Below are 21442 nucleotides of genomic sequence, written 5' to 3'. Positions count from 1 at the left end.
CAAAAGGAATGATTCAACATCAAGGGTGCCAGTTTTCAACCAATTTCATTCATTTCACTTGATTTCAAGAAATGGCTGAACACAATGAGCTCTGATAATATTGTGGTAACAGTGCTGAGACTTATGCTCCAGAACTAGCCACACCCCCTAGCCAAGCTGAGTTACAACACTGGCATCTATGCAGCAATATGGAAAATTATTCACGTATGTGTTATGCACAAAAAGCAGGAAAAATTCAACCCAGCCAATGATAACATGAACAGGTTCTTCTCAATTATCGACAAAATGACGGTAGGGAAGGTCGACAGTACTGTGAAGTGGCATATGCTAAGGAGTTTTTGATGTGATAAAGGGCAATGTGTAGATGTGTGTACTTGAATTTTCAGATGGCCATATCGAAGGTTGCCACATAGGATGAGCATGAGATATGGAGGTAACATATTAGTATGGATAAAGCATGCATTAGGTTACAGGAAGCAGGAAGTAAGGATAAATGCAGCTATAATTAGTGGATCAGGGATTCAAATGAGAGAACTGAATGTTTGGCAGGTATAGGAAAGGCAAAGAAGTAACTTGTCAAGAGGAGATTTAGACAGCTTAACTGAATGAACAGAATGCATGGAGTACAAAATGGGTAAATGTGATCTCATCTGTCTTAGCAGGAACTATAAGAAAGAATATATTCTTTAAATGGAGATAACAAGGTGTAGAGCTGGAGGAGCACAGCAGGCCAGGCAGCATCAGAGGAGCAGGAAAGCAGATGTTTCGAGTCTGGACCCTTCTTCAGAAATCGGGGAGGGGAGGGGGTTCTGAAATAAATAGAGAGAGGGGGAGGCGGTAATAAAAGGTGGATAGTGGAGCAGCTAGGTGGAGAGAAGATGGACAGGTCAGGGAGGCAGGGATGAAGCTAGTAAAGGTGAGTGTAGGTAGGGAATTGAGAAGGTAGGGAATTGAGATGGGGGTTGGTCAGTGAGGAGGGAGGGCCGTGTAGGTGGGGGGGAAGAAAGACAGGGCAAGGAGGCGGGGATGAACCTAGTAGTTGTGTGTAGATAGGAAGTGGCGGTTGGTCAATAAGGTGGGAGGAGTAGATAGGTCGGAGTGAAAACAACAGGTTAAGGAGGTGGGGAAGAGAGGGGGGCTGGTCTTGGGATGAGGTTGGGGTAGGGAGATTTTGAAGCTTGTAAAGTCCACCTAGAGACCATTGGGTTGTAGGGTTTCATGGTGGAATATGAGGTGCTGTTCCTCCAGTTTCCAGCTGGCATCGTTGTGAAACTGGAGGAGGCCCAGGATCGACATGTTGTCCAGGGAGTGGGAGGGGGAGTTGAAGTGGTTCACGACTGGGAGTCATTGTCGTTTGTCGCGAACCAAGCATAGGTACTCCCCTCCAACTCCCTGGATGACATGTCCATCCTGGGCCTCCTCCAATTTCCTTATTTGAAAATAATAATCTTCTTAGAAGCAGCTGAGAGAAAGTTCACTTGACTGATTCTTCGAATGAATGGGTTATCTTATGAAGAAAGGATGAGCAAGAAGGGGCACTCTTCATTGCTGTATATAAATGAGAGGCTATGTTTATTGAAATAAAGAAAAAGATCTTGAGGGGTCTGAAAAAGATGGAGGTGCAGATGTTTCCACTTGTGGTGGTAACTAGACAAAGTAGTTTTAAAACCTCTTATTCTTAAACTGACATGAGAAGAATTGTATACTTTCATAAGGTCATTAATATGTGGAATTCTCTTCCCCAGAGAACTGTCAATGCTGGCACTTCAAATTTATTCAAGGCTGAGTTAAATAGACTTTTCACAGTCAAAGGAGTGAAGTGTTCTGCTGTACAAAGGAAAAAAGGAGAGAGCACAGCCAGGTGAGGCATGATCTTACTGATTGCGAGAAATGGCCTTCTCCTACTTCTAAGTTCTATGCTGTTGGGTCCTACATTCCTGTGACACCGATGTCACGGGAATTAATCTATAAAAACACTCTTGAAAATTAATATGATCTCAAATATCAGCAAAATCAAAACAGCGATAAGCAACACAGGATATTTAATATAACAAAGTGTGGAGCTGGATGAACACAGCAGACCAAGCAGCATCTCAGGAGCACAAAAGCTGAAACGTCAGCTTTTGTGCTCTTAAGATGCTGCTTGGCCTGCTGTGTTCATCCAGCTCCACACTTTGTTATCTTGGATTCTCCAGCATCTGCAGTTCCCATTATCTCTCACAGGATATTTAATAGTATCATTAGTCAATTTTGTGTATTATGAATCAACATTTAATAATTCACCGGACAAGTATTGTTACGCCTCATCAGAGTAGCACGCTGGAAATCAAGCCAAGCCCTGCTATTTCAGGATCTCACTGAAGTTAAAGATTTTAATGAAGTCTGAAAAAATGCCAATTTACCTGTCTTTTAGCTGAGGCCAGGTTTCTCTACTTAGCATGAATGACTACTTATTACGAGTAAATAGACTCTAGTTGTGGATAAATAATTACCAACTGTTGGCATATAGCCCTACTAGTTAAAATTCTAATCCCCTTAGAAACTCCCCCTTACACACATATGTGAAAAAAAGTGTTATATGTGGTGTGCAAGAATAGAAAGGCAGTTCAGTGGTCTCTGTTCACAGGATCTGCCAAGATGTTTTTTGTACTGATTAGGACATGACTTCCAGTCTTGCTTCTCTGGATGTTTTCACTGATTTTCAGGAGCCACAGGGACTGGTTCACACTTTTAAAGGATGCCTAACTCATTAGATAAGAGTCACAGCAACTGCTGGAGGAAAAAATAAATTGGTATTCTTCACTGAGCTGGTAGAGATTTGAAGGTTTCTCACTACCTTGTTCATACCCCCAAGCTGTTTAACTGCCTGAGAACCAATCACACAGATGTTGGGAGGCAGAATGCCTATGTCATCAATCACTGGTCACTGGTCCACAGAACAATCAACCAACTGTTGCCATCGGAATCTGCCTTTGTACACAACCATTCACGTCCTGCTCATCTGCAAATTTTCCTTCAATTACTGCTGGAACTAATGGCTATGTGAACAGTACATGCAATGATTATTACAATGACACTTGCTTTTAAAGCAGCACTCTGGTAATCCTTGGTTTTTAAAGTTCTTTTCTCATTACAGTTCACAATCAAAAATACATGAAAATAAAAAGACACAGTTGTTATAAGACAAAAATCTGTAAAATCCTTTCATTCTATGCAGGCTTTAACCAAGTTCTCCACATGCCGTGGTGACAGAAGGTAGAGGAAAGACTCTTTCTCTCTCTTTCACCACACACCACCAACCAACACACACACATCACCCTCTTCCGAACACCCTTCTCCCAACAGAATCACTTAGCAGCTCCTTTACAAAACCCACTTCCCTCAAATCACTTCATTTACCAGTCTCTCTTTCCAACAACTGTCACAGCTACTCACTTAGGAGCTCCCCTTTGTAACTCCCCACAACCTACTTTACCCCACCTCCTGAAATTTTTATTTTTCTAAAACCTTGAAGCAACATTGAAGCTGCCCTGAGGCAACTTCAGAGTCAGGCTTCTATGACAACCAGCTCCAGCTCAATCCAGCCAGCTGAATCTCAGGCTCCACCATTTTCTCTTTCTCTCTCCCTTAGCTCTCTCTGCCCACCTGCTGAACCCTGCGTCTCCACCAACTGATCAGCAGCAGCACGTGGCCTTCTGATGGGATCAGTGATGACAGCAAGGTTTGGACTGGCACAAGGCTTTGTAACTGCAGTTGGAGTTTATAAGGTGCAATGGGACGCTCCAATCTAGAGGTCATGACTTGTGCCCTGAACAGCTTGGCTCTCAGGAGCTGGATAAGAAGCACAAGTCTGAAATTGAGCATATCAACACCTACAGTGTCATAGTTGTCGAAAAATCAATTTCAAGGACAGAGTTCCACACTTCAGAATCTGGAATTCTGCCAAAAGATGTATTTCTTTTGTCCCTGTATATCCCACCATTTGCCGCCCTTCTCCCCCTTCTTTATACTGGAGAATTTGGATTTCTCCACTTTTCAGACTGAACTTATCCTTTTACATCTGGAACCAGTCTTATTCCCGCTGACTTTGACCACATGTCTGCTCCATCACCAAGATGAATGTCCATCTTTGTAACACAGCCGAACTCGGTCCTTCCTCAGCTCATCCTTTTGTTTCTTTTAGATGTAACTATTCTAATTCTGCTCTCACTAGTCTTCCAACTTCCATCCAACTTGAGATTTCACTTTTTATAAAGCTCTGCCACTCACACTGTAACTCACACCAAATTCCATTCACTCATCACGCCTGCACTATCTGACCTGCATGGGCTCTTAGTTAAGTGATACTTCAAATTTAGTCAGTTTTAATTTTGTTAGTTTCAAAATTCCTCTACAGCCTTGCACTTCCCAACTGCATTAGCCTCCTCCAGTCTGTCTGGTCCTTTAATTCTGGTTGCTTACATCCCTGATTTTAATCCTTCCACCGTTAGCAACTGTGTTATCTAAGCTCTGAAATTCGTGATACCATTCCACCTCTCTAACTCACTGTCTTCCTTTAAGATGTTGCCTACAATTTACATCTTTGCCTAAAGTTTTGACCAGATGTCCTATTATGTCTTTAGGAGGCTTAGTGTCAAATTTTGCACAATATCATTCCTAAAAAACATTCTGGAATGTTTGATTCCATTGAAAGTGCTATGTAAATGCACATTGCCATTGTTACAATCTTCAGTAAAGCTCCAGTCAACTTATAACCGACTATAATTGTAATAAAGTCCAGCATTCTGTTAGTTTTTTTTATTGCAACTTCATAATGCCTGAACAGTACATGGACTGAGTTTAATGCCAGCCCTTTCAACACCCTCTCTCTTCGTCTTATTTCATCTTTTAACAATAGAGAAACACTCTCTCATAACATTCTCACCAAGGTGGAGACAGTGAGCCTGTGCATCAGTCACATGATTTTCTATCCAATATCATCCGTCAGAAAGAAGAGTAAATCTTGCCTACATCTTTAGATGTTAGTTAATCCAGTGAGCTTGTGTCTCTCATCGAGGAGTAGTTGCTAAGCTTTGCACTTGTCTCTAAGAATAGCTGTCTCAGTTTAAATCAAAAGGAAGAGCTGAGTAATCTAGGTCAGTGCCAATCAAGCGTCAGACTGAGGATCTGGGAATCTGACTAATACTTGAATGTTGCTGTGAGCTCATCATCTGCATGAAGTTTTGCAGCTTTTTGCCTTTTTTGGTGTTGATTGCTCAGCTCGTGTTGCTGATGTGTGGCTGCATGCCAGAAGCCACAGAACACCACACAAACACTCCCTATAGTTCAACTGATGAAGCCAGCAACTAGCTGAATATTTAAGAAGAGAAAGGAATTGATTGGTATTTAAGTAATGCCATTTGTGGCTTCAGGGTGTCCCAAAGCATTTTTTCAGCCCAGCCAGTGAAATGCTTTTAACATTGAGTCATTATTGCGATGTATGAAACAGCAGCCAAAGTGCACACAGCAAGATCCCATTAGCAGCAATGTGATAATGACCCAGACATGTATTTTAATGATACCGAAGTAGGATAAGTATTGGGTAAAACAACCAGATAACTCACCTGAGATAGTAGGAACTGCTGATGCTGGAGAATCTGAGATAACAAGGTGTACAGCTGAATGAACACAGCAGGCCAAGCAGCATCAGAAGCTGAATGAACACAGCTGGCCAAGCAGCATCAGAGGAGCAGGAAAGCTGACGTTTCAGCTTTCCTGCTCCTCTGATGCTGCCTGGCCTGCTGTGGTCATCCAGCTCTACACCTTGTTATCTCAGATAATTCACCTGTCCTTCTGTGAGTAATGCCAAGGATTCCTTTACAATCACCTCAGTAGGTAGGCAAGGTCTTTGTTAACTATCTCATCTGAAACCTGATATCTGCAATAATACACTTCTCTCTGAATATTGATTAGAAGTATCAGCCTAGATTATAAAATGAATTCTCTGGAATATGGCTGGAGTCCTTGGCCTTCTGACTGTGAGGGTAAGTACTCCCACTGAACCAGAACTCAAATCTCAGGTTTGTGTACCTGTTTATATAGAGTTAACTGAAATCAGACAAGGACATAATTTACACAGTCAGCAGACAGAAGGTCCTGATTACTAACTAACTCCCTAATGCATGTATGTAAAAGCATCTGGGCAAGGAAACATACTGGATTTGATGCTGGTACCTCTACTCACGAGTGCAGATATTGGATGATGTGAGACAGCTGTTATTTGAATTTGGATGTATGGTGAGAAGGTGGATAGATGGGTTGCTGTATTTGGTGAGAAGATGTTTTTCTTTAATCCAGGTTCCAGAATGTGGGAAAACTTCTGAATTTTGCTACACTGTTTTACGCAATAGAGGAACAAACAATGTGCAATACATACAAAATCAGAATGGATGATTAAGCTCTTTATATGCATGAGGAGAAAGGAAGGTGAATATATTATGCACTAGATAGAAATTGAACTTCATTATATTGAATAAACGGATGAACAGTAAATCCCAGTGTAGATCTGGCCAGATGGCAGTCTCAGGATATGGTGTAGGGTATTTTGGACTGATATGAGGAGACATTTCTTTACTTACAGACCAGTAAACCTGTATAATTCTTGACCACCAGAGGCTGTGGAGGCTGGGTCACTGAGTATATTCAGGAAAGAGATTGATAACCTTTTAGATATTAAAGGAATCAAGGGGTATGGGCAGAAAGTGGGAATATGGCATTGAGCTAGAGTACAGCCATGATCATATGTAATAGTGGTGCAGCCTCAAAAGACCAAATGCCCTCCTCATGCTTCCAGTTTTTGTATTTCTAAATACTAAATAGAAAGGTGATTGGTGGACCCAGCTATATATAATAGGAAGTGATGGCCTTTTGGTATTATCGCTGGACTGTTAATCCAGAGACCCAGATAATGTTCTGGGGACCTGGGTTTGATTCCCAGCATGGCAGCTGATGGAACTTGAATTCAATAAAATATGTGGAATTAAGGATCATTTGATGACCATGAATCTATTGCCAATTGTCGGAAAAACCCCTCCAGTTCACTCATGTCCTTTAGGGAAAGAAACTGCCATCCTTACCAGTCTGGCCTACATGTGACTCAGGCCCACAGCAATATGGTTGACTCTTAACTGCCCTCTGGGCAATTAGGGATGGGCAATAAATCAAGCATAGCCAGCAATGCCCTCACTTCATGAATGAATACAGGAGACGGTGTATCCCATCATATAAAATAGACAGCTGGAGGGTGAATCTAATTATATGCAAAAGTTAAATTAATGGTTAAATTTGATCATTCAACAGAATCATGGAATCACAGAATTTAAAAAAAAACACTGAAAGAGGCCATTTTGCCCTTCCTATCCATGCCACTTCCACGGTGCAATGTTGTGGTAACAGAACTTCAGCGTGTTTCGCAAGTATTTCCACATCTACGTCCCACAGGGCTACAAAGAGTATCAGGAGGGGATACCTTCCAGCCGACAATCAATTTCTTACTGCCTCCATTGTCCAATTAAGGACAGTCAGTAGATGCCAGAATTAGGGAATTCATTACAGGTGGGTATTTGAAACTGGCCGGCCATTCTGCTGGAAGACTGTAAGAAGTGTAAAGCAGTTGAACTGGAGGGAAGTGTATTATGGAGGGCTGGAGGCCAAGCGACTGTGCCATAATTTTCAGACCCTCCCCTGAGATAATGGTGGAGGTGGTGTGGGCACACAATCATATTATTATTTCCCAGCGAATCAGAAGAGGTTTCCAAACTATATGCATTGCCAATGTTTAGCTATCACAAGTTCTAGAAATGCTAAACCTAGTGCACCCAGGGCCATGTAGTCATTAAAAGAGATACTGGCAGCATGACCACCCCATGGAATACATGAGGATGGCAGCAGTGACAGTGGAAACACATCAACTTCATTGAAATACTTCCATCCATCTTTTCAGATGAGGAGAATGCTGATACTGATAGAGTAGGAAGCCCTGGTGATCAGATATCCCTCACAGGTATGCTCTGGATGAAGGAAAATGGGGCATTGTGAGACCGTGGTGAAAGTCTTAAGGATGCGAACATGGCACCTATATAACAGATATAGCTTCTTTGATCCCATTACAGTTAGTTTTGCAATTGAAATGATTGTGGCTATAAAATAGCAGCATCACATTGATTAACATATGTTTTCCTAACACCGTGACATAGCTAGGAACAGAGTGTGTGCCTGAAAGCAGAATTCAGGGAGTTAGGAAGGAATTTTTTTTAAAAAGCATAACCACAAGAGCGATGATCTCAGAGTTACTCCCAGGACTAATGAACATAAGAAAAGAAGTATCAGAGATAATGGGAACTGCAGATGCTGGAGATTCCAAGATAATAAAATGTGAGGCTGGATGAAACAGCAGGCCAAGCAGCATCTCAGGAGCACAAAAGCTGACGTTTCGGGCCTAGACCCTTCATCAGAGAGCCCTCTCTGATGAAGGGTCTAGGCCCGAAACGTCAGCTTTTGTGCTCCTGAGATGCTGCTTGGCCTGCTGTGTTCATCCAGCCTCACATTTTATTATATAAGAAAAGAAGGATATGTAGTGATTATAGTGAGGTTAGCTGGGTTGATATCACTGAGTGAGTTCCCTGATTGAGGCTGGTCCAATCAGGGAGCCCTGGCTGACAGATGAAAAGGAGAGTGTCAGAGATATTGACAGTCTGATAGCTGACACTGAATAAGGCAATATTAGAGTCAAAGACTGTTCATGTTAAATAAAGGGTGACTTGGTGACAGGTTCCTGGCCTCCATGGAGTTATTTCAGGATCGAACGATTGATTTAACATTAGTTTGGAGAACTCATCAGGTCTCAGACTGATATCTCACGGGGAGATCTGCTGGCAGTGTTGGGAGTTGGTATAAACTAACTTGTTGGGGGGGGGGGGGTGGCGGCAGAGAAACCTGAGGGTTACCCTAAATTGAAATGGAGTTAAGCTGATAACAGGAAGTAGAAAAGCTGTGAGGGAGACTAAAGAATAGGAGAAACAAAAATGAACTCTGAGTTTGCCTCAAATGTGGAATGAGCCAAAATATGAAGTTGAGTGCACTCCATCTGAATGCAAGCAGCATTTGCAACAAGATAAATGATCTAAAGGTCCATATGGAGGGAAATGTTTACATTATAATTGCCATTCCAGAAATGGCTGCATGGTGACCAGGACTGGGAACTGAATATTCATAGAGTCAGACGTTTTACAGCATGGAAAGGTTCCTCAGACCATCATGTTTGTTCACCAAGAATCAATCTATTCTACTTTCAATCACTGTCTTATAGTCTTCCGTGCCAAAGTATTCAAATACTTATCTAAATTTATCTTAAATATCTTGAGGGCTTTTGCCTCTACTACTCTTTGTGGCAGTGTGTTCCAGATACGCATAATCATCTGAGTGAAAAAATATTTTCTGAAATCCCCTCTGAACTACTTGTTCCATATCTAAAATTATGCTCCCTGGTTATGAACCCCCTTCCTTCACTGCTGCAACTAAGGGGAAAAGCATTGCCCTATCTACCTATCTGCTTCTCATAACTTCTACAGCTCAATTTGGTTCCCCCTATACCCCAGTTTATATGGTCTATTTGACATTTAGGGAGGCCAGACATAAGGAAAAGGATGTAGAGTTCTGCTGACAGTGAGGTGGAATCAGTATGTTAGTAAGGGAGGATCTAGAAACTTGTCCTGCAAAGCTTTAGTGCTCAATTGCCATTGCAGATTGTGGAATTTGAATTCAGTAAAATAAAATCTGGAATTAAGAATCTACCGATGACTGTGAACCATTGTCGGTTGTCAGAAAAACCCGTCTGGTTCATCAATGTTCTTCCAGTGTGTAAATCTGCAATCCTCACCTGGTCTGGCTTACATGTGACTCCAGATCCACAGCAACGTGGTTGAATGTCAAGGGAGGATCTCAAATAGGAAAAACCATGTGTGGAATTTGTGGTGATTATAACAAGGTCAAGATGGTCCTTGTAGGATGTGAATTCCCTGATTGGGGGCTATTAATTTGGTCCAATCAGGAAGCCATGTTAGAAAGATATAAATAGGAGTGTCAGACATCCTGTTCACTCTGAGAGAGCTGGGTCAGTATCAAGGACTGCCTATGCATAAATAAAAGGTAACTTGGTGATGGGATACCAGCCTCTGTAGAGTTATTTCATAAACTGTTTGGATGGAACAAAGAAATAGCAATTGGTTGCAATTATTTATGGGCCACCAAATAACATGGTGGTAGGGGCATGGTATAAACTAGAAGAGGCTTGCAGCATATCCAACATTGGAATCATGGGTGACATCAATCTATGTATAAATTGGGTAAAACAGTTGAGCACTAAAACTGTGCAGGACAAGTTTATAGGGTGTCTTATGGATGATCTTCTATAGCAGCATGTTGAAGCAATCCCTACAGAAGAGAATCAGGATATATCCAGGGAAGGTGATGGTAGTGTTTGGGGCATCATCTGTATATTATGATTCTGAGTATGATTGTCTCACTGTTGCTTCAGTAGACTGAGACAGCTCTTCCAATTTTTCACTAGCCCCCCCAGATATTAGTAAGGAGGACTTTGTAGGGTTGTTTCTGCTGTTGTCTTTTCTGGTGCCTAGGCTGATGCCAAATGATCCACCAGTCTCATTTCCTTAAGACTTTGTAACGATTGGTACAACTGAATAGCTTGCTAGCCCAATTGACATGCAACCACGTTACTGTGGATCTGGAGTCACATGTAAGCCAGGCCAGGTGAGGATTGCAGATTTCCATACTTGAAGGACATTCATGAACCAGATGGGTTTTTCTGACAACTGACAATGGTTCACAGTCATCATTAGATTCTTAATTCCAGGTTTTTTAAATGAATTCAAATGCCATGATCTGCCATGGCAGCCTTCAAACCTGAATTTCTGAATTAATAGTCTAGTAATGATAAACTAAGCCATCACCTCCCTGAAGGTTAGCTGAGATTGTCTGCTTGGGCTTGTTGGGGCATGTTGCTCTTTGATTCTCCTTCTCCAAATATTTTTAACTTTAGAACTGATACCTTTGTTCCTGTATTTTTACTTGTTTGCAGAAGGTGCAGGATGGTTGTTAAACAATCAAAAAGTTACTGGTTAAGAGCCATAGCTTACAGTAACTACTGACAGAAAATAAACGTGTTTTCTTCAGGTGTGAGATACTTTTTGTTTCAGAGAAACAACACAGCACCTTCCTTCCCAGGGATCCAGTTGCTTCTGGCAAACAGCCAAATTTCTAATCACATCATTGTTGGTACAAAACAGGTCCTTTGATAATCGCTTACTAGTCCTCAGATCAATTAGCTGCTTGCTGCATGTTGGATTTTTATTCAAATAACCTGTAGCTCATCTGTAACTAGACTTTCACTCCTGAGCATGCAGCTGTGCAAAGAGCACTTACAATGAGTTTCAGGTTACCTGCTTTGGAAATGTGCAGCAGCTCTTCAACAATGCTTGGTTTTTAAACCAGTTTGTATTTTTACCCATTTCAGTTCACAATCAAAAATACAGGAAAAAGGTATCAGTTCAAAAACGTAGTTCAATCTGAAGCAAGGATGTTAGAATTTGAACAAGAAAATAACATGAAAGCATGGATCCATTAAATGATCCAGTGGCATGCTGGCTTGTCAGTCCAGGGCACTGACTAACTGTCCACACCTTGGGGCGTGAGTTCTTTTCAAAAGAATGCAAACATTAGCAACCATCTGCCATGAGAAGTTGTGATCAGAGATAATGGGAACTGCAGATGCTGGAGAATCCAAGATAACAAAGTGTGAAGCTGATCCACCTTCACATTTTGTTGCCATGAGAAGTTGGCTTGTTCTGCTTTTCATGTGGTCCAGCCAATCAATGAGTAAATGGACCTCATGACAGCAACTATAATGTTTTAATTCACTGACCCTTCTTCTTGAGGTGCCATCAAAAATCCCACTTACTTAATGCATGCTTTTGACAATGAGAAAGCTCTTCCCTACTGCCTGTCATATTTTAACGTTGGAATATTAGCTATCTTTCACTAAACGATCAGCATCCACAGTGCAGCCGAGTTGCTGAGGAATTAACATAGCTTGCTGCGTTGTGTCTCAACATCTGTGCCAGAAGGCTTGGGTTCAAGACCCAGCTGCTCCAGAGGTGTATCATAACATCTCTAAACAGTTTGATTAGGAAGTATCTTGACACAGATTACAGCCTGTGGGCTGTTGTAGGTCTGGTAAATGCTGCAGACTGCTGATTAATTTAATTGCCAATTATTGGTTGTTTTCACAACCAGGGGAGTAGTCATGACTTGCCTCAGGGGAGAATGCCTAAAGGTGAGAATGCATTGGCTTGCTAAAATCCCACTGTTATATCTGAAATTCATATCTTCCACCCATCCCCATGGGATTGAGAAAGATTTGAAACAGATGTTCAGCTCATCCCATTTCTCTGCCATCTTCCCCGAACCATTTTCCTCTTCTGATGGTCTTTATTATGTCATGGGACGCAGCCAGTTCTGGCAAGACTAACATTTCTTGCCCATCCCTGATTACTCGTGAACCAAATTGTTTGCTAGGCAGTTCAGAGGGTAGTTAAGAGCCAACCATATTGTTATGGGTCTGGAGTCACATGTAGACCATTTCAGGTCAGGATAACAGCTTTCTATCCCTAAAGGCACTAAATAACTTTTTTTTATGACAATCAATAATTGTTTCATGGTCTGTATTACTGGGTCTAGCTTTTACTCCCAGACTTATTGATTGAATTTAAATTCCATGAGCTGTTGTGGTGCGCATGTTCCTGTGGGTCTTTGGATTATTACTCCACCGATATTATCACTGCATCACATTCTCCTGGACTGTTGAAATCCAATTCACTCTTGAAAGCCACTGTGGAATCTGCCTCCACCACGCTCTCAGTCAGATTCTAGGCACTCGCTGCTTAAAAATGATTTTTCTCATGGTGCTTCTGATTTTTCTGCATTTTCACCTTAAACCAGTGGCCACTTGTTTTTGGCTGGTGCCAATGGAAACAGTTTCTTCCTTATGTTCTCCATACAGATCCCTATATGACTTTAAATGTCTCTCTCAAGTCTCCTCTCAACTATCTCTAAGGAGAACAGCTCCAACTTTACCACCATGTCTATGTAACTGAAGTCCGACATCTATGGAACCTTTATCTGTACTCTTGCCAATAACTTCACATTGTTGCTAAAGTGTGGTGTCTAAATTAGAGACAATACTCCAGCTGATGTCAAACCAATATTTTATAGAGGTTCACCATAACCTCTTTGTGTTTACGTTCTTTTCTTCTATTTATAAAGCTATGAAGTAACCCTAGCAAAACTGAGGTCCGATGGGAATTCCAGGTTAAAAAGTTCCATTTTTTGAGTCCTACCTAACACAAAGAAAGATGGTTGTAGTTAGAACATAGAACATAGAACAGTACAGCACAGAACAGGCCCTTCAGCCCACAATGTTGTGCCGACCATTGATCCTCATGGATGCACCCTCAAATTTCTGTGACCATATGCATGTCCAGCAGTCTCTTAAATGACCCCAATGACCTTGCTTCCACAACTGCTGCTGGCAACGCATTCCATGCTCTCACAACTCTCTGCGTAAAGAACCTGCCTCTGACATCCCCTCTATACTTTCCACCAACCAGCTTAAAACTATGACCCCTCGTGCTAGCCATTTCTGCCCTGGGAAATAGTCTCTGGCTATCAACTCTATCTATGCCTCTCATTATCTTGTATACCTCAATTAGGTCCCCTCTCCTCCTCCTTTTCTCCAATGAAAAGAGACCGAGCTCAGTCAACCTCTCTTCATAAGATAAGCCCTCCAGTCCAGGCAGCATCCTGGTAAACCTCCTCTGAACCCTCTCCAAAGCATCCACATCTTTCCTATAATAGGGCGCCCAGAACTGGACGCAGTATTCCAAGTGCGGTCTAACCAAAGTTTTATAGAGCTGCAACAAGATCTCACGACTCTTAAACTCAATCCCCCTGTTAATGAAAGCCAAAACACCATATGCTTTCTTAACAACCCTGTCCACTTGGGTGGCCATTTTAAGGGATCTATGTATCTGCACACCAAGATCCCTCTGTTCCTCCACGCTGCCAAGAATCCTATCCTTAATCCTGTACTCAGCTTTCAAATTCGACCTTCCAAAATGCATCACCTCGCATTTATCCAGGTTGAACTCCATCTGCCACCTCTCAGCCCATCTCTGCATCCTGTCAATGTCCCGCTGCAGCCTACAACAGCCCTCTACACTGTCAACGACACCTCCGACCTTTGTGTCGTCTGCAAACTTGCTGACCCATCCTTCAATTCCCTCGTCCAAGTCATTAATAAAAATTACAAACAGTAGAGGCCCAAGGACAGAGCCCTGTGGAACCCCACTCACCACTGACTTCCAGGCAGAATATTTTCCTTCTACTACCACTCGCTGTCTTCTGTTGGCCAGCCAATTCTGTATCCAAGCAGCTAAGTTCCCCTGTATCCCATTCCTCCTGACCTTCTGAATGAGCCTTCCATGGGGAACCTTATCAAATGCCTTACTGAAGTCCATATACACCACATCCACAGCTTGACCCTCATCAACCTTACTAGTCACATCCTCAAAAAACTCGATAAGGTTTGTAAGGCATGACCTACCCCTCACAAAGCCGTGTTGACTGTATTTGATCAAGCCATGCTCTTCCAGATGGTCATAAATCTTATCCCTCAGAATCCTTTCTAACACCTTGCAGACGACAGACGTGAGACTTACCGGTCTATAATTGCCGGGGATTTCCCTATTTCCTTTCTTGAAGAGAGGAATTACATTTGCCTCTCTCCAGTCCTCAGGTACGACTCCAGTGGAGAGCGAGGATGCAAAGATCTTCGCAAGTGGCGAAGCAATTGCATTTCTCGCTTCCCAAAGCAGCCGAGGACAAATCTGATCCGGGCCTGGCGACTTGTCAATCTTAATGTTTGACAAAATTTTCAGTACATCAGCTTCCTCTATCTCTATCCATTCCAGCATGCACACCTGCTCTTCAAAGGTTTCATTCACTACACAGGTCGTTTCTTTCGTAAAGACAGAAGCAAAAAACTCATTTAGGGCTTCCCCTACCTCCTCAGGCTCCACACACAAGTTCCCTATGCTATCCCTGATCGGCCCTACTCTTTCTTTGACCATTCTCTTATTCCTCACGTAAGTGTAAAATGCCTTTGTGTTTTCCCGGATTCCTTCTGCCAAGCCTTTCTCGTGCCCCCTCCTGGCTCTCCTCAGACCATTTTTGAGCTCCTTCCTTGCCTGCATGTAATCCTCTCTAGCTGAACTTGACCCTAGCTTCCTCCACCTTATGTAAGCTACCTTCTTCCTTTTCACTAGAAGCTCCACCGCTCTCGTCATCCAAGGTTCCTTTATCTTACCCCGTCTTGCCTGTCTCAGAGGGACATATTTACTCATCACTCCCAACAACTGTTCCTTAAACCATCTCCACATGTCTATAGTTCCCTTACCATGGAACAACTGCTCCCAGTCCATGCTTCCTAACTCGTGTCTAATCGCATCATAGTTTCCTCTTCCCCAATTAAATATCCTCCCATTCTGCCTAATCCTCTCCTTCTCCATAGCTATGTAGAATGAGAGAGTGTTATGGTCACTATCACCAAAATGCTCTCCCACCACAAGATCTGATACCTGCCCCGGCTCGTTTCCGAGCACCAAGTCTAGAATGGCCTCTCCCCTTGTCGGCCTGTCAACGTACTGCGTTAGGAAACCCTCCTGAACACACCTTACAAAAACAGCTCCATTCAAATCTTCTGCTCGAAGGAGGTTCCAATCAATATTAGGAAAGTTAAAGTCACCCATTACAACAACCCTACTGCGTCCACACTTTTCCAAAATCTGTCGACCTATGCTTTCTACAATCTCCCTGCTGCTATTGGGGGGCCTGTAGTAAACCCCTAACGAGGTGACTACTCCCTTGCTGTTCCTAATTTCCACCCATACTGACTCAGTAGGCAGATCTTCCTCGACAATGGAAGCTTCTGTAGCTGTGATACCCTCTCTGATTAGTAGTGCTACACCCCCTCCTCTTTTTGCCCCCTCCCTATTCTTTTTAAATGTTCTAAACCCTGGAATATCCAGCAACCATTCCAGCCCATGAGAAACCCATGTCTCTGTTATGGCCACAACATCATAGCACCAGGTACTGATCCATGCTCTAAGTTCATCACTTTTATTCCTGATACTCCTTGCATTAAAGCAAACACACTTTAACCGATCCCTTGGTTCCTTCCCAGGAAAATCCTTCCCACTAGCTGGTCTACCTCTTGCTACTGCCTCACCTGCATCAACGCTCACCTCTGGTATACAGCTCAGGTTCCCACCCCCCTGCCATACTAGTTTAAACCCTCTCGAACTACTCGAGCAAACCTTCCACCCAGGACATTGGTCCCTTTCCAGTTCAGATGCAACCCGTCCTTCTTGTACAGGTCCCACCTTCCCCAGAAGGCATCCCAATTATCAACATATCTGAAACCCTCCCTCCTACACCAGCTGCGTAGCCACGTGTTCAGCTGCGCCCGCTCCCTGTTCCTCACCTCGCTATCTCGTGGCACCGGTAGTAAACCAGAGAACACTACTCTGTTCGTCCTGCTCTGCAGCTTCCATCCTAACTCCCTGAAATCACTTTTTATATCCTCAAACCTATTTCTGGCTATATCATTTGTGCCAATATGTAACACGATTTCTGGCTGTTCACCCTCCCCTTTCAGAACTTTATACACCCGATCGGAGACGTCCCGGACCCTGGCACCAGGGAGGCAACATACCTTCCGGGAATCCCGATCTTGCCCACAAAATCTCCTGTCGATTCCCCTAACTATCGAGTCCCCTACCACGAGTACTTTTCTATTCTGCCCCCTTCCCTTCTTTGCCACAGTGTCAGGCTCAGTGCCAGAGAACTGACTACTATGGCTTTCCTCTGGTAGGTCAACCCCCCCAGCAGTATCCAAAACGGTATACTTATTGCTGAGGGGAATGCCCACAGGGGATCTCTGCACTGTCTGTCTGTCCCCTTTCCTCCCCCTAACTGTAACCCATCTATCCTCGTCCTGAGCCTTAGGAGTGACCAACTCCCGATAACTCCTCTCAATTACCCCCTCTGCCTCCCGAATGATCCGTAGTTCATCCAGCTCCAGCTCCATTTCCCTAACACGGTTTTCAAGGAGCTGTAGCTGGGTGCACTTCCCAGTTGTTGCAGGTTACTCGTCTCAGACCAAGGTCATCACTCTCGAGGCTTTTCAGTGTAATGTCCTAAGTTAAACTATCTTCGTCTGCTTTCAGTAACAATTTTCCAATATAAGGCCAATAGTGTGGATACCTACAGGTAACTGCACTATTCACGAAACATTCACACATCTCAATTAATGAAGCAGCCCATGTCTGTACACCCTCTTAAATTGGTACACAAGTACAATTTGTGCCTCAAAGCCTCGGGTGATGATCAACTCCAAAAAGAGAGAATCTAAACATTTTCTCTTGATAGGTAATCACATCACTCTCACTGAGAGCTCTTGATAGGTAATCACATCACTCTCACTGAGACTCTCTTAACATCCTGGAGTTTTCCATGGACCATTAACCTCATTGTGAATACTCAGCAAGCAGCTCAACTGCTGTTTTGCCAAAGTCTGTTCGTCATCTACAAGGCACAAATCAGGAATGCAAGAGAAAGCTCTTCATTTTGCTGGATGGGTAGAGCTCCACCAACACTCAAGAATCTCAGTGTTATCCATGGCAAAACAGAAAGCTTGGTCGGCATCTCATCCATTACCGTTGCAGCTAACTGTGTACCATCTATCAGGTGACAGCAACTTGCTAAGACTCCTTCAATTGTATTTTGTAAATACGTGACTGCCACCATTTAAGAAGGACAACAAATACACATCTGATTCACACATGACCCTGACTCAAGATTATATCGCCACTTTTTCAGCATAGCTGGGTCAAGATCCTGGAACTCGTTCCTAACATTACTGTGGAGTTAACTGCACTAAGTGGACTGAAGCTGTTCAAGAAGATACCTTCTCAAAGGCAATAAGGAATTGGCAATATGCTGGCTGAGTCGGCCTGCACTGACATCTGATGAATGAAAAGAAAACATACAGCAGAGGAAGCAAATTCCTTATGTGCAATAGAGTCATGGAATAGTGAATCCCATTCTAAAACTATATACATATATTGTAGAATATATAGAGAGAGCTTCATTTCATTATATAAAATAATGTGATAGACATTATATCCAATGGAGTGTTAGATATGAATCTCATTACTATGGTGGTGATAATAGATTAATCCTGTTATACACAACAAAATTATTTACAGTGAACCCTGATATATTCCAGTATATCATGTTATAGAAGGATGAATATAGTACATCATTCTACACACAGTGAAGGTGCTGATAATGAACCCTGGAATATACTGTGGATGAACAAATATTTAATCTAACTCTGCTTATTAAAGGGACAGATCATGAATCCTGGAATCTATAGTAGCAGAACAAATATTGAATCTTGTTTTATAAAATGGAGAGATGGACAGTAAATCCTGCTGCATACAGTTAAGCAACAGATATGTAATCTCATTTTAGACAGGAGAAAGGCAGACAGTAAATCTCATTATGTGAAATGTAGGTAAGATGAAGAATTGTGAGATGACATGCAAAAGAAAACTGGTTGGTTAATCATACTACATAAAATATAGGAAAAGGGCAGTGAATTTTAGAACATATGTCCCACTATTTACAACATAAGTATAAAGAACAAATCTAATCACATACAATAAAGTTATTGATATAGAATCCCATTAATATGAAAAAAGGAATAGGTTTTCAATTCCATCATCTGCAAGAGAGGAATATATACTTAATCTCATTACATACAACAGAGAACATGTTTCTAATGTCATCACATGGAATTGCATTCCAGACTCTCTGTTTCATTATGTTGCAACAGTGGAATGGACAGTAAATCTCATTATATAGAAGAGGAGAGTTCTTTACTATTGTTACACGTAAGACAGGGAAAGACACCAAATCACATCACATCAAGAGAAGACAGGACAATGAATCCCATTATGTAGAACAGAGAAAAGGGCAATGAATCTCATTGCATGCAATGAAGGAACAGACAGAGAATCCTATTTTTCACAACAGATGAACTGTGAATCCCACTTTATACATGGAGGAACAAATAGTTCATCCTATAAATAACTGACGGTTGAATAGTAAATCCTATTATATATACTACAGAACAACAAATAGTGAATCCCCTACATTCATTTGAGGAATGAGTAGTGTACATTGGTCTGTACAACACAGGGGTGGGCAGTGAACACTATTCTACACAATAGAATGATCAGTAAATCTATTTAATGCAATAGAGGAGTGAACAATGAATAACACTCCCTACGCTAGAAAAACGAGCAGTGAATACTGTTTTATACACTACAGACATGAGCAGTGAATATTGTTGTTTACAATTAAAAAACAGGAAAGAAAACTGTTATATACAATTAAGGAACAAGCAGTGAATAGTAGAGGAATGAGCAATGAGAGCTGTTACTTAAAATAGAGGAACAAACAGTGAATTGTGTTAAATGCAAAAGAGGAATAAATGATGAACACTTTTCAGTATAAAAAAGAGAATCAGACAGTGAATATTGTTATATACAGTAATGGAATAGTAATGAAAACTTATTTAAAAATGATGAACGGACAGTTAACTACATTATGGAAAACAGAGGAACAAACAGTGAATACTGTTACACAGATAGAGTAGTGGATAGTGAATGTTTTTACATACACACAATGGAAGATCTTCAGTGAATATTGCTGATTAAAGTGAGGAATTGATAGCAAATACTGTTTTATAAAATAGAAGTATGGGCAGCATATCATTTTTTGCCATTAATCAAATAGTAGCAGAATGCTCCCATTGACAGCAAAATGATGGCCTGAATACCAGAACTTCCTGAATGAAACCCTACAAGAACTGTGGATGCTGGAAATCAGAACCAAAATCATTTGATACATCAATCCTGTTTTGTACAAGACAGGAATGGGTGGTCAGTACTGTCAAATACAACAGAGGGATGATGCTGAGAATACTGTCACACAAAATAGAGGAATGTCGCTCTGAATACAATTATTTAGATTAAAGGAATGGACAGTCAATGATCTTTTATAAAATAGAGAAACAAGCTGTGAAAGTGGAGAGTGAATGCTGTTCTATTAAATAAAGAACATGAAAAACCGTTCCATAAAAGCGGAACAGGTAGTGAATACCGCAATGTACAATAGGACAATGAGCAGTGACTATTTTTATTAATGACAGAGGTTCATACACTATAGTGTTGCATATAATAGACTTATAGTCTCCCACATATAGATCATGATCAGCTCGTCGAATGCAGTCTCTGACAGTTGATCTCACTGCTTGCCCACATTCCCTCACTGTGTACATGTCAGTCATCATACTGTTACTGTTCTCCTTCTGGTAGCCACGTGGCTAAAGAAAAAGTGCATACTCTTAACAGGCTTTTCCAGCTTGTTGTATCAGTTCTTTCAGTTTGGTTGTCTGGACTGTCATTATCGGGTGAAGTAGGTCTTGTGGTGGCAAAGCAAGCAAATGGACAGGAAATGTACTCAAAGCTGAATGTGTGAAGCCACTAGATTACAGCAATGTAAACAGATGAGGCTATTCAGCCCATCATGCCCATGTGGACTCTCTGCAAGAGCAGTTCACCTCATCTGCTCCTCTGCCCATTCTCTGTACACCAGCAGTATTTTCTCTTCCGTTGCTTACCTAATAAATCCGTGCAGGGCAAAGAAAAATTACAGGGAACATACACACAATATCTGAGCAATGCAAGACAACTAGGGGCCCCGAAATAAATCAGCACTACGGAGATGAACTCCCACGCCCCCAGACTTGAAAGTTGCAGCAACATTCTGGATGTTTTGGAGGAGCAGATCCGGAGACTGAGCTGTACTGTGAGCAGTGGCAGAGAGACATCACACGCTACAAGGTGAAGCAATAATGATCAGTGACGAACCTGGACAATCTAAAATGAAACCAAAATAGTACAACTTCTACATGGAATGGGAAAATGAATTTCTGTTCACAACTGTAAAAGATTAGAGCATTTGCCTTACATATCAACAAGTTTTTAAATGGAATTTGGATTGACATCATACAACGAAACATGGTAAATTCAAATAACAAGGTGCAGAACTAGATGAACACAGCAGACTAAGCAGCATCAGAGGAGCTGGAAGGCTGACATTTCGGGCCTAGACCCTTCTTCAGACCCTTTTTCTGAAG

The 21442-nt window shown here is 42.0% G+C and overlaps 1 protein-coding gene and 1 long non-coding RNA gene across 3 annotated transcripts in view; one reads left to right on the top strand and one right to left on the bottom strand.

Moving 5' to 3' along the window:
- Window positions 1–21442, bottom strand: part of shank3a (SH3 and multiple ankyrin repeat domains 3a) — a 730589-nt gene that overhangs the window by 212295 nt on the left and 496852 nt on the right. The gene's annotated exons all lie outside the window — the stretch shown is intronic.
- LOC132210954 (uncharacterized) overlaps window positions 1–21442 on the top strand; it is a 189541-nt gene that overhangs the window by 114110 nt on the left and 53989 nt on the right. Inside the window, exon 1 of one of the 2 annotated variants that reach the window (XR_009447210.1) lies at window positions 1747–1861. The exons of the other annotated variant lie outside the window; for it this stretch is intronic. This is a non-coding gene — a long non-coding RNA (uncharacterized LOC132210954). Of the gene's footprint in view, window positions 1–1746; window positions 1862–21442 lie in introns of those variants that run through there. 2 annotated transcript variants of the gene reach the window in all.

Source organism: Stegostoma tigrinum, chromosome 25 (assembly GCF_030684315.1).
Source record: "Stegostoma tigrinum isolate sSteTig4 chromosome 25, sSteTig4.hap1, whole genome shotgun sequence".
Lineage (NCBI taxonomy): Eukaryota > Metazoa > Chordata > Chondrichthyes > Orectolobiformes > Stegostomatidae > Stegostoma > Stegostoma tigrinum.
This window is presented reverse-complemented; position numbering and strand designations above follow the sequence as displayed.